The sequence below is a fragment of the Vulpes lagopus genome, chromosome 4 (assembly GCF_018345385.1).
Source record: "Vulpes lagopus strain Blue_001 chromosome 4, ASM1834538v1, whole genome shotgun sequence".
NCBI classification, from domain to species: Eukaryota; Metazoa; Chordata; class Mammalia; order Carnivora; family Canidae; genus Vulpes; species Vulpes lagopus.
Window position 1 is genome coordinate 72,647,992 of NC_054827.1, and position 12,441 is coordinate 72,660,432.

The 12,441-nt window shown below is 41.2% G+C and overlaps 1 protein-coding gene across 2 annotated transcripts in view; it reads right to left on the reverse strand.

Annotated features, from left to right (window-relative positions):
- ERAP2 (endoplasmic reticulum aminopeptidase 2) overlaps positions 1-163 on the reverse strand; it is a 41,347-nt gene extending 41,184 nt beyond the window's left edge. For both annotated transcript variants that reach the window (XM_041751454.1, XM_041751455.1), the window contains exon 1: positions 104-163. The gene's annotated coding sequence lies outside the window, so the exon portion shown is untranslated. The remainder of the gene's footprint in view (positions 1-103) is intronic.
- Positions 164-12,441: the final 12,278 nt, after the last annotated feature.

Consider the following 12,441-nt stretch of genomic DNA (forward strand, 5'->3'; position numbering starts at 1 on the left):
CTCAATCTAGCATTTTTTGTAGCTTAAGTTCTAGTAATCAATCATTCTCACTGAAAAATTCTGAGCTTTAAGACAACATTGAAGAGAAATATTGATGTGTTACCTTACTCCATGCTGTTGCAGATTTGAGTGAAAGGGAAGTTGCTTTTGATTTCACTTTCTGTTCTGGTAAGACCCAGAACTTTGCATACTTCCTGATTACAGCACTGGCTGGTTCATTATGGTAAAGATGAATGGGGCTTCAGACAAGAGCTTTAGTCCAAAAGCACAAGACTTTGTCTTGCTTCAAGCCCTCCTCCATCATCTGTGATTGGACCATAGACCTATTTTGATCCTGCCCCCTCTCCAGCTTGTTGCGAAGTCCTTTTGATCCTTCGCTTTCAATCTCTTTGTATCCAAAGTTTAAAGAATTCCCAGAGCCATTCAAGTCGTCTAGGTCCCCCTTGCTCCTCACAATGGCCTTCAAGTAAGTCTCCTTGACTCCTCAAGGCCTGGTCTGATGCCAGATTCATCCTTTGCACTACTGCTTGATCATGTCACCCCCCTGCTTAAAAACTTTCCGTGGGGGACCCCTGGGTGGCGCAGCGGGGACCCCTGGGTGGCGCAGCGGTTTGGCGCCTGCCTTTGGCCCAGGGCGCGATCCTGGAGACCCGGGATCGAATCCCACGTGGGGCTCCCGGTGCATGGAGCCTGCTTCTCCCTCTGCCTGTGTCTCTGCCTCTCTCTCTCTCTCTCTCTCTCTCTGTGTGTGTGACCATCATAAATAAATAAAAATTAAAAAAAAAAAAAACTTTCCGTGGCTTCCTCCTATGTACACAGAGGCAGGTAACCACGTGGAGACCGTAGGGGGCCAACTGGCAGCCTATGTGCCACATGGGCCTTCTGATGCTCTGTCCAGGTGTTTGGTTTAGATCCTAGGGCATTAAAGGCCCACACAGGTGTTATTCTCAAGTGAAATAAAACCAGCTTGGCTTTCGTCATCTTACACACCTTCCTCATATTCTGGTGTTTGTACCTTGTCCTGCCATACATTTGATTTTGATTTTGCAACCTGTGCTTTGGCTCAACATTCAATTCAAGTGCTGCTATTATTAGATCCTAGTTAACTTTCAAACTTTAATTTTTTTTCTTTTTTCTATGTTTTTTTCATGTCAACTTGGATAAACAATTTGATAAAGCAGAGGAGCAAAAGTCTAGGAGGTAGCCTACACCGAGGGCTAGAGGCACAGGGTTGAATGGAGCCCCTCAGCGTGGCATTTCCTGTAGCTAGAGGGGCACCATGGCATGGGGAAGTCGGCTGGAAACAGATGAGTGCAGAAAAGGGGGCCAAAGAAGAGGAGGAACCGAAGGCCAACTCTTGGGTATCTAATGCTGCAGCAGGGGAGGGACGGGGCAAAGGATGGAGAGGAAGCAGGGGGTACTTTGGCAACATTCCTTGTCACAGGGCCGAGCTCAGTGTGTGTGTTCTCAGAATTCCTCTCTGCCCACGAGAACAGAAGGGATGGGGGAGAGTGAGGAAACAGGGTTCCAGGATCGGGCTGCAGAATCCTAGACAACAAAGTTGAGTAAGGTCCAGGGGGCTTCGTAGCTTATTACTTAGAACTCTTTCTCATCAAATAGGGTTTCTAATTAATTTTTTCCTGATAACAGAATAACCTATGGGATGTTTGTGGCCCAGGGAATTCATAAATCTCACTCTTTCACTTTACCCTGGGCTTCTGAACTGTCCTCGCTCAAACTCTCCTCATTGGCTCTCTCTAAAAGAGCACTCCTACCTGAGTCCACCCCCGCCTGCCACCACCCAGCGTCTATCACCTCAGCCTGCTTAATTTTTTCCTTCTTAGTATTTGTCAACTTCTGCTACTACATGATGTATTGATTTGTTTGCTTGATCTGTCTCTCCACCAGAACGTAAGCTTCTTGCAGGCAGGGAGTTTGTCTACTTTGCTCACTGCTGAATGCCCAGAGCCTAGAGCAGAGCCTGGCCTATCTGTTCATATCTGCTGGCTGAGTGAATGCATTTTCAATATTTTCCATTAAAAAAAATTTTTTTTCAGATTGTCCTGCACTTGCTCCATGCTTCAGGCAGACAAGGGAGCTTTGCATTGATGGATGTGCCCAGTATCTCCCCATCTTCCTGGAGCTACACTCTATGTGCAATACATCTCTCTCAACGTCCTCTAGGTAAACCTACTTATCACAAGGCAAATGCCACCTTGGAAGTGACACATGCCCCCTTCCAGTCCCTATCTACAGGCACTTGTTCAGTTAGTGCTACCCGCCCATATCTTATGTTAACAGGTTTATGCTTCATATTCTTCCTTAAACAATCATTTCTTGTAGGCTAGGGGCCGAACACCACGCCTCCACCTCTTCCCTGCACCTCACAGGGTATTATGTACCTTATAGGCCGACAAACAAGTGACAATGAATGAGGTAAAATTATTTTTCCCAAGAATTGAAACTTACCTATGTTCAAAGATTTTTACTAGTTTTTAAATGGAAACATTTCTCAAAAATATTGTAGAGGTTTCCATTGCCCCTAGGGTGTTCTCAACAGATTTAAACATTAATGACTCAAGGTTTTTATTATTATTACAAACTAGACCTAGAATCAAGAGAATTGAACTTGCCATCTTCTTAAAATAAGTCACTTCCTTATGTCCAATTTAGAGACAATAATACTTTCCTTAATTATTACAGAGGGTTATTGTCAATGTCAGGATCAATTTGAGATCATATGTGAAAATCAGTTTATAAATGTTTTACAAGTTTTTTACAGGTTTTCTACCTTGATGATAATCAGTGATTATGTTATTTTGTAATAAAATGCTACCCTTGAGGCCAATGAGATCTAATAAATAATCTTGTGTTGCTATATCTTTTTGAATTCTTGTGAGTACTCTACAAAGGTTATTTCAGTTCCTCTAGTATTGTCAGATTTTTATTTACTCTCTATTGTTACCTTCAACTATCCCCAACCTCCACCCTAGGGCCAAGATTGTTCCTTCTAAAGTGCTACAAGCTGGGGGCTTCATGGGGGGCTCATTCTCAGTCAGTTAAGAGTCTGAACTTCGGCTCAGGTCTTGATCTCAGGGTCCTAGGATGGAGCTCCCACGGTGGAGACCCCATGATCAAGCCCCTAAGATCCGGTCCCACCTCCCACATGGGGCTCCCGGCTCAGTGGAGAGTCTGCTTCTCCCTCTCCCTCTGCTCCTCTCCCCTATTCCCTCTCTCTCTCTCCCAAATTAATAAATAAATCTTTTAGAAAGTGCTGCAAGTTGAAAAATGAACACATAAAGCCAGGTGAACAATACTTGAGGTGCTCAAATGCCTTAAAAATTATTTCCTAATGCTGCCTATATTGTAGGTGGGGAGATTTCAGGATAAACTAACTGATAAATAGCCTCCGGACAGATGACATGTTCCTGAATCTCCCTGTTCCCCTTCTGTTTTGCTAGTGTGGCTGCTGAATTTTCTGCCCTTAACATAGGTACAGCTTGACCTTTATCAATACTTGATGCTGTCACTCTGAAAACCCAACCAACTTACAGTTTTGAAAACCACTTCCTCTTCTCTGTTTTCCATCTCTTTTCAAAAGGATCTCTGAAAATCTGTCGAAAGTTCTTCACAGAATTATTGCTATGACTCTGTTTATTTTCAAATAAATAAAAGCAAAATCTATAATATGGTTTTGATATTTTTAACCTAAAAAAAAGTTTCTGATAGTACAAAGACCTAGGGTCTATGCTAAATAGAGAGAGAGAGAGAGAGAGAGAGAGGTGTGGGGATATGGAATCCACCTAATAAACACATTCTGTAGCTTCTTTTAAACTCATTCAGTTCCAACAGAAAATGAGAAGAGCATAATGTCAGAATTTTAAACCTGTAGCTGACAGGAAGATGGTTTTTAAAAAATTGATTATCTTTAGTATGCCGTGCACAACGTTTATTAAAAACAAAAGTGGAAAAATGTAGCAATAAACATCTTACACTGCTGAAGTAGAACAGAATATTAAGCAGACCTGACGTTAGACAACTGAAATTGTACCACATTTAAAATTTTTATTTAATAGCCAAATGGAAAGTTCTGGTGCTTACTTTTTCTAAATATTACCTCAATAACTGATAGCACGTTTTCAAACAGGAAAATGGCAGCGAAAGAAACCAGAGGGGTTCTGAGCTTCTTAAATGCTTTATTTTGAAAGGAAATTTTAATGCTTCCAAATTACACAACCAACTGATTAAACCAAAACACATTTCTTGGCTTCCTGCTGTTTAAAGATATAGCTTAAAAGTCCATAAGAACTTCACTCTGGCCAAGATAGAATAAAGGTTTGGGATTTATCCTCTCACTTGGAACAACCAAAAAAAAAATGGACATAGGTCAGTTTGCAAGACAAAGAATGTCAGGCAACTGGAGGCAGTGGTGACCCCAGAAGAGAAGGAAACAAATGAGGGCAGCTCTGAGATTGTCCCAGTTCACTGCTTTAAGGGATTCCACGCAGCTGTGCCTGGAGGGAGACCACGGGCAGATCCCAGCAGACATTTTCTGTTGAAGAGATGCAGCTGAGATTCTGGAGAAGCAAGGAAACTCGAGTTCATGGGAAAAATACCGAAAGGACAGAGCCCCCCCCCCACCACACACACACACAGAACGTGCTTTGGAGATCTGCCAAAGGTTCCCCTTGAATGTTCAACTCATCATTGATCAGCGCCTGTGTTTGTGGAAAATACATAAGCCAGAGACACAAACCACTGGAAAGGAGTACAGGTAATGGTACCTGGCTCCCACACACAGGCAGAAACAGTGTCTGCGTCCACCAGTCTGACTGGAAAACCTCAAGATCAACAAGCCAACAAGTAGAGTACCCAGAGGGGTTTTGCCTCAGTAGGAAGGAGCAATCACCCTACACGGAGCATGGCTTCAGTCCTGTCTCAAAAATCTTAAAAGCAAGATCCAAAGGGATCAAATTGCTTTCAAGTAACTTAACTGTGTCCCAGGACAAAGCTCAAGAAGATTATAGCAATAATAATAAAAAAAAATCACCACCCAAATAGGTACAAAGGTGAGTAGTCATTTAAATAACTTTTTTTTTTTTTCCAGTCATTGAAGCAAGAAGGAATGCACACGGTGGAGACACCGGGGCATCTCAGAAGGAAAATGCTGGGAAGGACTTATTAGAGGATGTGTCAGGTGATTGAGAAGGGCTTAATGAAGCAGGGCCTTGTTTTGTTTCAGACCATCTCAGGAGTGGGGCTAATTCTGTAAGCGGGTGTCTTAATAAGGAGGGAAGATTAGACCAAGGCTAAGGCTGTAATTTGTAAAGAGACTGCAGTCACTCCTGTTGGTCAGGATAGGGAGGTGTTTGGTCATTTTTGTGCTGATGGCAATATTCATGTTTTATGAAGTCAGCCTTTTTTGGTCTTCGACCGTCATAGACATCGAGTGGGTTTGTCCAATGATGTTCTACAAAAGTGTTTGTGTTCAACAACAGATCAACACCAAGTCCTGTCTATGAGTCCCAGGTGAGCTCTTGGGTGTCGGGGACTGCTTTACTCTCTCTCATTAAGCTCAGCTGGTCTTGGACTCAGAATTTGCCTCCCTTGGGCCTGGGAAGCTGTCAAAAACTTAGCTCAGCCTCTCAGTTTCTTGTTTCCAAACCTGTAAATGCCCCTAGTGCAAAAGAATCCCTAAAGGCCTCTTGGATTTCCATTCTTCCTAGAATCTTGGCTCAGTAACTTAGTCTTTGAGGCTTTAAAGGTGTTTTTTATATTTTTTCAGTGTTTATAGTTATCTTCACTGTGAGTGCTGGTCCAATTACATAGTATGCCATTATTGTGATTAAAAGGACCGTCTCGAGACAGAACATGAAAGACTCCTAACTCTGGGAAATGAACTAGAGGTGGTGGAAAGGGAGGTGGGCGGGGGGTGGGGGTGTTGGGTGACAGGCACTGAGGTGGGCACTTGACAGGATGAGCACTGGGTGTTATTCTATATGTTGGCAAATTGAACACCAATAAAAAATAAATTTATAAATAAATAAAAAAAATAAAAGGACCCTCTCTTCTGCCCTGGTTCCCCTCAAAGACTTCCCAGGTGCCAGGACACCATCTGCATTTACCAGAACTGTTTCAATTCCACTAAGTATCTGATCCCCTTAGAGTAGCTCCACAAAGTTGATGGTCAGACGACTGAGTAGTTTTCACTCCACTTATGTTTAATCCTCTCTAACCCAACACTCATCACCCCCTTCAGCTCTTTCACTGAACAATCCAGAGAATCATCTGATCATGTTCTTTATATACAAATGTAGCTACTAACAAACCCCACCCCCAGTTCCTTCTTTCTACTAGGTTGCTGTTCTTAAGACCCTCTTCTTTTTTCTTAGGATTTATTTATCTATTCTAGTGTGAGAAATGAGAGTGAGTGGAGAAGGGGCAGAGGGAGAGAATTTCAAGCACACTCTGCTCCAAGCACAGAGCCCCATGTGGGGTTCCATCTCACAACCCTGAGATCATGACTAGAGCTGAAATCAAGAGTTGGACACTTAACCAATTACTTCTGTGAAAATTCTGTATCCACCTGTTACCCTCTATAAATCTGTACACTAAGTAAAAGTAGGTGGGCTCATGGTAATGCTTCTGAAAATATGTTTACTAAGCTAATTCCCAACTTTTATCTAAGAGGAAGTAGAGGCTTCTTCTTTCCACTGATGTGCTATGTTTGTGCCTCTGTTAAGCCAATAACTGCTACAAAATAAGTCAGTGTGCAGTAGGTGATGATGGGAATATTTTTAAAATAAGCAGTAACTAAACAAGCCATGGATTATAGTGCACTATAATAAGGGCATCTATGTGCACTTTAACACTTAGCTCTCTAAATTTTATTGAAATTATCAACATAGACTGGTCACCTTATCCTCAAAACAAGGCAACCTTGAGTAACCCTAGGGTTTTAAATTCTGCATTGATGTTATCTAGTAGCCAAACAACAAGCTCTCTGGAGAGGAGAGAGCAAAAGCAGTGGTAGCCTCATCTAGTGGGGACATGTGTAACTGCAGAGAGTCATTTGTCCTAGCCCTTACATACCTCTTGTGGCAAATTACACAATCCAAAAAGCAATTGACATATTTATCTAATGCATAAACCTGACCTAAGAGAATCAGGTTTATAGATAGGCTTGGATTTCTGAGAAGTTGAGGACTAGGGGTCAAAACTCAAAGGATTCCAATAAATCAAATTTGGTATTTGAATAACTATGCGTTGGAGGTATGGGCTTCATTATATCAGTGGGAACATTAGAAATGGAATAGCTGGGCCTCTCGCTAAACCTGTACTGGTCGGGTGCTTTAAAGTTAATCACACTTTTTAAGTAGAAAATATCCTACAAGGTGCAGATATTGAGTGCTTCTCTGTCTGTAAGAAGATTCAGAAGCCTTCCATTCCCATTATTTGGATAAGCATTTCACTCATATAGAAGATACAAGGAGGATGGAGGAGGTCACATATCAGTGGAAGGGGAAAGAATGCACCCTTCTGTCAGGGGACCAGGTCCTCATGGAACCACTGGTATAATTCACACCTGTTAATAATTATTGACTAAAAGACCATAGAAGGAGTTCCAGAAAGAGGGCACAGAAGGTAAAGTAAAATAAAATACTAGGTTTAACCTGGGATTTGTTCTTTTTTTTTTTTCTTTTCTAGAGGGAAATATATTTATTTTTACTTCCAAAGTAATTTTTTTTTTTTTTTTGGTCATTGGGAAAATTTGGCCAAAGAAAAGATACTTGAGTTTTCTTCTCCTTTCCCTCATCTTCTTTTTCTTTATTATGCAACCAGGTTTATAAAATGGATACAAGTCAATGAGAGTTGAGATAAGGAACAGTTGCCCTCCCACCTCCTGCTCTTGCTCTTCATTTTTCCACCTATTTTTTTCTGGGTCTTTTCTAGGATCAGTGGGAGAGGTAGGCAACTGGAAGGAAAGAGGCAAAATCCTTCTACTTCTCTGGTACTGCCTATCCATAGCTTTCTCTTGGTCACTGATGTTTTCTGTGTGACATTCTTATATGTTTCTCTCTTATGGATTTGTTCTTAATGTTTCTAGTTCTCTGCTCAATCCCTAAGTGTCTTTCAAATTACTAGCTTGGATTTATGTATATCTATCAATAAGTTTCCTACTGAACACATGTAGTTCTACAAGTGTCTGAGAAAAGAATTTTTTTTTTGAGAAAAGAATTTTATAGTTTTAACCTACATCTAAATAAGTCACTTAAAAAAAAAGCATGGTATTGTTTCCTTGTCCAAACTATCAAAACTTTCCAATATTCTAAAGGAATTAGTTTTGAACTTGCATCTTCAAGAGACCCAAATCCAAACTATCAGGTATAATAGAATTGACTGAGGAGCAGAATTCCTTTTCAAAGCATTGTCTCCCTCCAGGGGTTTATACAAGTCTCGTATATAATTGATTGACCCCTAACATTTTGCTTCACAATTTTGTTTTGTGAAGAACAGCCCTAAACCCTTCTACCACGGCTGAAATATGATTTCTGTTTATCATTTGATGGAATACGTTCGTGCAATATGCAGCAACCTGATGGATATAAAGGGAGGCAAAGTAAATTGGAGACTTTTCCACTATCATCTCTTCCGTACTGAAAAAAATGTCATTTTCAATGTATGTTCACTTTCCTTGAAGTGCTCAGAACATCAAGTGTTGCTTTTAGAGAAGAAGGAAGCACCTGTTGGCTAATCTAAAGGAAAACAGGAAAAAAGACACATGGGTTTGACATATTTAGCATAAGTTAAACAACTTTCAGCTCAGCTCTTCTATTAAAAATAAGGTAATCCTGTTGCTTTGGAAGGTAACTGTCAAATAACCACCACTCACAAACAGGTGAAGGTGGCAGCAGCTTTCACACCTGTTTATTGTGTGTACATTTTGGCAAAATGCCATAGCAGGTGGTGCCAGGGCGTGAGATCACTCCTGCCCTTTTTTGAAGCATCTTGTGTCCATGTAAATGTGAATACTTGTATGTATATGAATGTTTCTACCTTATAAAAATCGCAATAATACATGCCCAGTAAAAAATCAAATACTGGAAAGATCACAATGAAAAGCAACAGACCCTCTCTCTACTCCTTCCTACTACCAGTCATGCGTTCATTTGTAAACTTTTCTCTTTTAATTTCTGATGGTTATTTCCCTAATTCTAAATAATATTTGGGGCCACTATATCTTAAAATAGGGTCTTTTGACTCTTGGTTTGAAATATGAAGACTTAGTTCATTTCTATTTTCTTCATTTTCTCCTCCAAGTCCAAGTTTCATTACTTTTATTTTAGTTCCTCTGTTATCTTTATATCTTTATGCAAAACACATTCCATCAACTGTACACACTGTCCCTTCTCCCTCAACTATGTAAGATAGCAATGACTAAAATGTACTGGATATTTACTATTTGCCAGACACTGTTGTGTTTTACATGAATTATCTTACTTCATCCTTATAGCAACCCTATGAGGTATCATTTCTAACTTACAAATAAGAAAAATAAGACATGGTAGTTAGGGGATACCTTCCCTCAGGTCACAAGGCCAGGAAGGAGGTGGGGGGACGAGACAGTCTGAATCCAAACCCACTGCCTTCCACCTGAGGGTAACTCCTTCCTGCTTCCCCGCTTTCACTCCCACCATCTATCAACCATCTTCACTTTTACAGCCTTAAGGTAGGTGACAATCACAGTCTATCATGTAATTATATTTAAATCTTCTAGTTTTTTTCTTAGAGGTCAGGTCCAAGGTTGAAAATCGTAAGTATGAAAATCATAAATATCATTCTCGGTAGAACTAAGAAGTATGCCAAGATTACATTTTCTTCTTTAGCTCCCCAAATGTTTGACCTCCTTCCTTCTTTCATTTCTTCCTTTATATGCTCAAGAAACATTTGAAAGCTTACAAAGTGTTGGAATTTGGGGAGAGGAGGTGGAGATGATTACAATGAGAAAAATGCAGTGTTAGAGACCCATGGCCTCTGCCCTTAAGAATTTATCCTTGGTATAAGATTTACAGTATATCTGTGGTCAAGGAAGAGTTGGAGGAGGAGAGAGAATATAAACCAGGTCTTAAAGAATGATGAGAATTGGAAAAGGGGTAGAGAGCACATAAGGAAGTGATATTGAATCACAGCAAAGCAATAGATGTAAGATTATTGGTTGTTGTTTTTTTTAAATGAGATTTCTCTTGATGGGATGAGCACTGGGTGTTATACTATATGTTGGCAAATTGAATTTATATAAAATATTTTTTAAAAGAAGAAATGAGATTTCGAAGTTGCCCCCTTAGAAGCAGGGGTTTGCACTAGAAAGGCCTGGCAGGTGTGACGGAAGCTTAGTCGTAGGTGGCTTGAAAAACCAGTAAGGATTTCCACATAGAAATCAATGGGCATGAGAAATGTGAGCAGGAATACATGAACAATTCAGAGTTGGATATTGTAAAAAAAAAAAAAAAAGGTGATAAAGTCATTACAGTGGATGTGCCTGTTAAGGGAAAATACAGATCGGCAACAGGAAGGGACATTTGGAGCACAAGGAAAGGAAAATAGAACTAGAGAGGTCAGGAACAGGGGAAGAAAGAGCCCAAAAACGTGACATAGAAGTTGAGAAAGGAGGGGAGCCTGGGTGACTCTGGTTGAGCATCTGCCTTCGGTTCAGGTTGTGATTCCAAGGTCCTGGGATCGAGTCCTGCATCAGGCTTCCCACAGGGAGCCTGCTTTTCCCTCTGCCTGTGTCTCTGCCTCTCTCTCTCTCTTTGTCTCTCATGAATAAATAAATAAAATCTTTCAAAAAATAAGTCAAGAAAGGAGAGAGCCCTTGGCTTGGGTGGCTGCCTCAGATTACACCTTTAAGAGATGGTTCAGCTTCAGGAGTAGGTAAAGGCTGAAGCCACGCTACGAGGAGCTAAGAGAGTATATATGTGGTTTGTGGAGGGAAAACAGCTGCTAGAGTATGTCTATGGTCCTTTCTAGAAGCTTAAAGTTAAAAGGAAGACGAGCAACAGGGCAGTGATTGGGGAGGGAGAGGGGGGCAGAGGTTGAAGAAGCACTTTTATTACAGTGGAAGAAACTTGAACAGATTGTTGCACAAGGGAAAAGTGAGGAAATGATGAAGGAGTGAGATTCTGGGGGAGGCACGAGGAAAAAGCGTGGAAGTTGAGCTTTGGGGATAAGTCCACAAATCAGGCCTGGTAAGTTTTTTCCGAAGTGCATTGGAAAACCACTGAAGGACATTGAGCAAGGAAGTGACATAATTCAATTCACGCTTTGAGAATATGACTCTGACTGCGGTGTGGAGGATGAACCTGAGCAGGACAAGTCAACCAGTCAGTCGTTTATCTTTTATTTTTTATTTTAATTATTTTTTTTTTATTGGAGTTCAATTTGCCAACATATAGCATATCACCCAGTGCTCATCCCGTCAAGTGTTCATCTTACTACACACAGCCAACCCTGGGGTTGGAAATGCGGCCAATGGACTTTGTGCTGCATTCAAGAGTGGCGAGGAGGTTGGGAGAATTGTAATGTGAACCCGGAAGCTCAAGAATCCCATTCCACATTTCCTAAATTCCAGAGTGCTTTAGGAAAGTGGCTCACAAAGTGCTAAGGTAGAGTGGTACCTACTGGAGTGAACTGTGGCATCAGACAGCTTTGGGTACAAACTTCAGGTCTACCATTGACCCGCCATGTGTTCTGAAGTGGGCCTCACGATTCCTTCTCTGGAAACTGTAGGTAAAAACTCTCCACCTTCTTATATTTGTATGGGTCCTAATGAAAGAGGCTTAGTATCTCAGTAATAATCATACAAGGACCCTGCTTTATTGTTTTCCCACGTTCTTTGACTGCCTGAACTAGTATTTACTTAATATTTTTCTGGTAATGTGTCACTTTTTAAAACTTAAATATGCTCACTTTGAAAAAGAAACTAGGGCAGCCCGGGTGGCTCAGCGGTTTAGCACCTGCCTTCATCCCAGGGCATGACCCTGGAGACCCCAGATCAAGTCCCACATCGGGCTCCCTGCATGGAGCCTGCTTCTCCCTCCGCCTCTGCCTCTCTCTCTGTCTCCTCTCTGTGTATTCTCATGAATAAATAATAAAATCTTAAAAAAAAAAAAAAACTAATTTGAAAAAAAGATAAGTGTGGGGCGCCTGGGTGGCTCAGTGGTTGAGCATCTGCCTTCAGCCCAGGTCATGATCCCAGGGTCCTGAGATCGAGTCCCACCATCAGGCTCCTTGGGAGGAGCCTGCTTCTCCTTCTGCTTATGTCTCTGTGTTTCTCATGAATAAATACTTTTTTTTTAAGCGCAGAAGGTAGGGAGTTCCATGACTCCAAAGAGAAAGGCAAGCAGACAAAGAAGACTGTAGGAGTATAAGGTCAAAACAGAG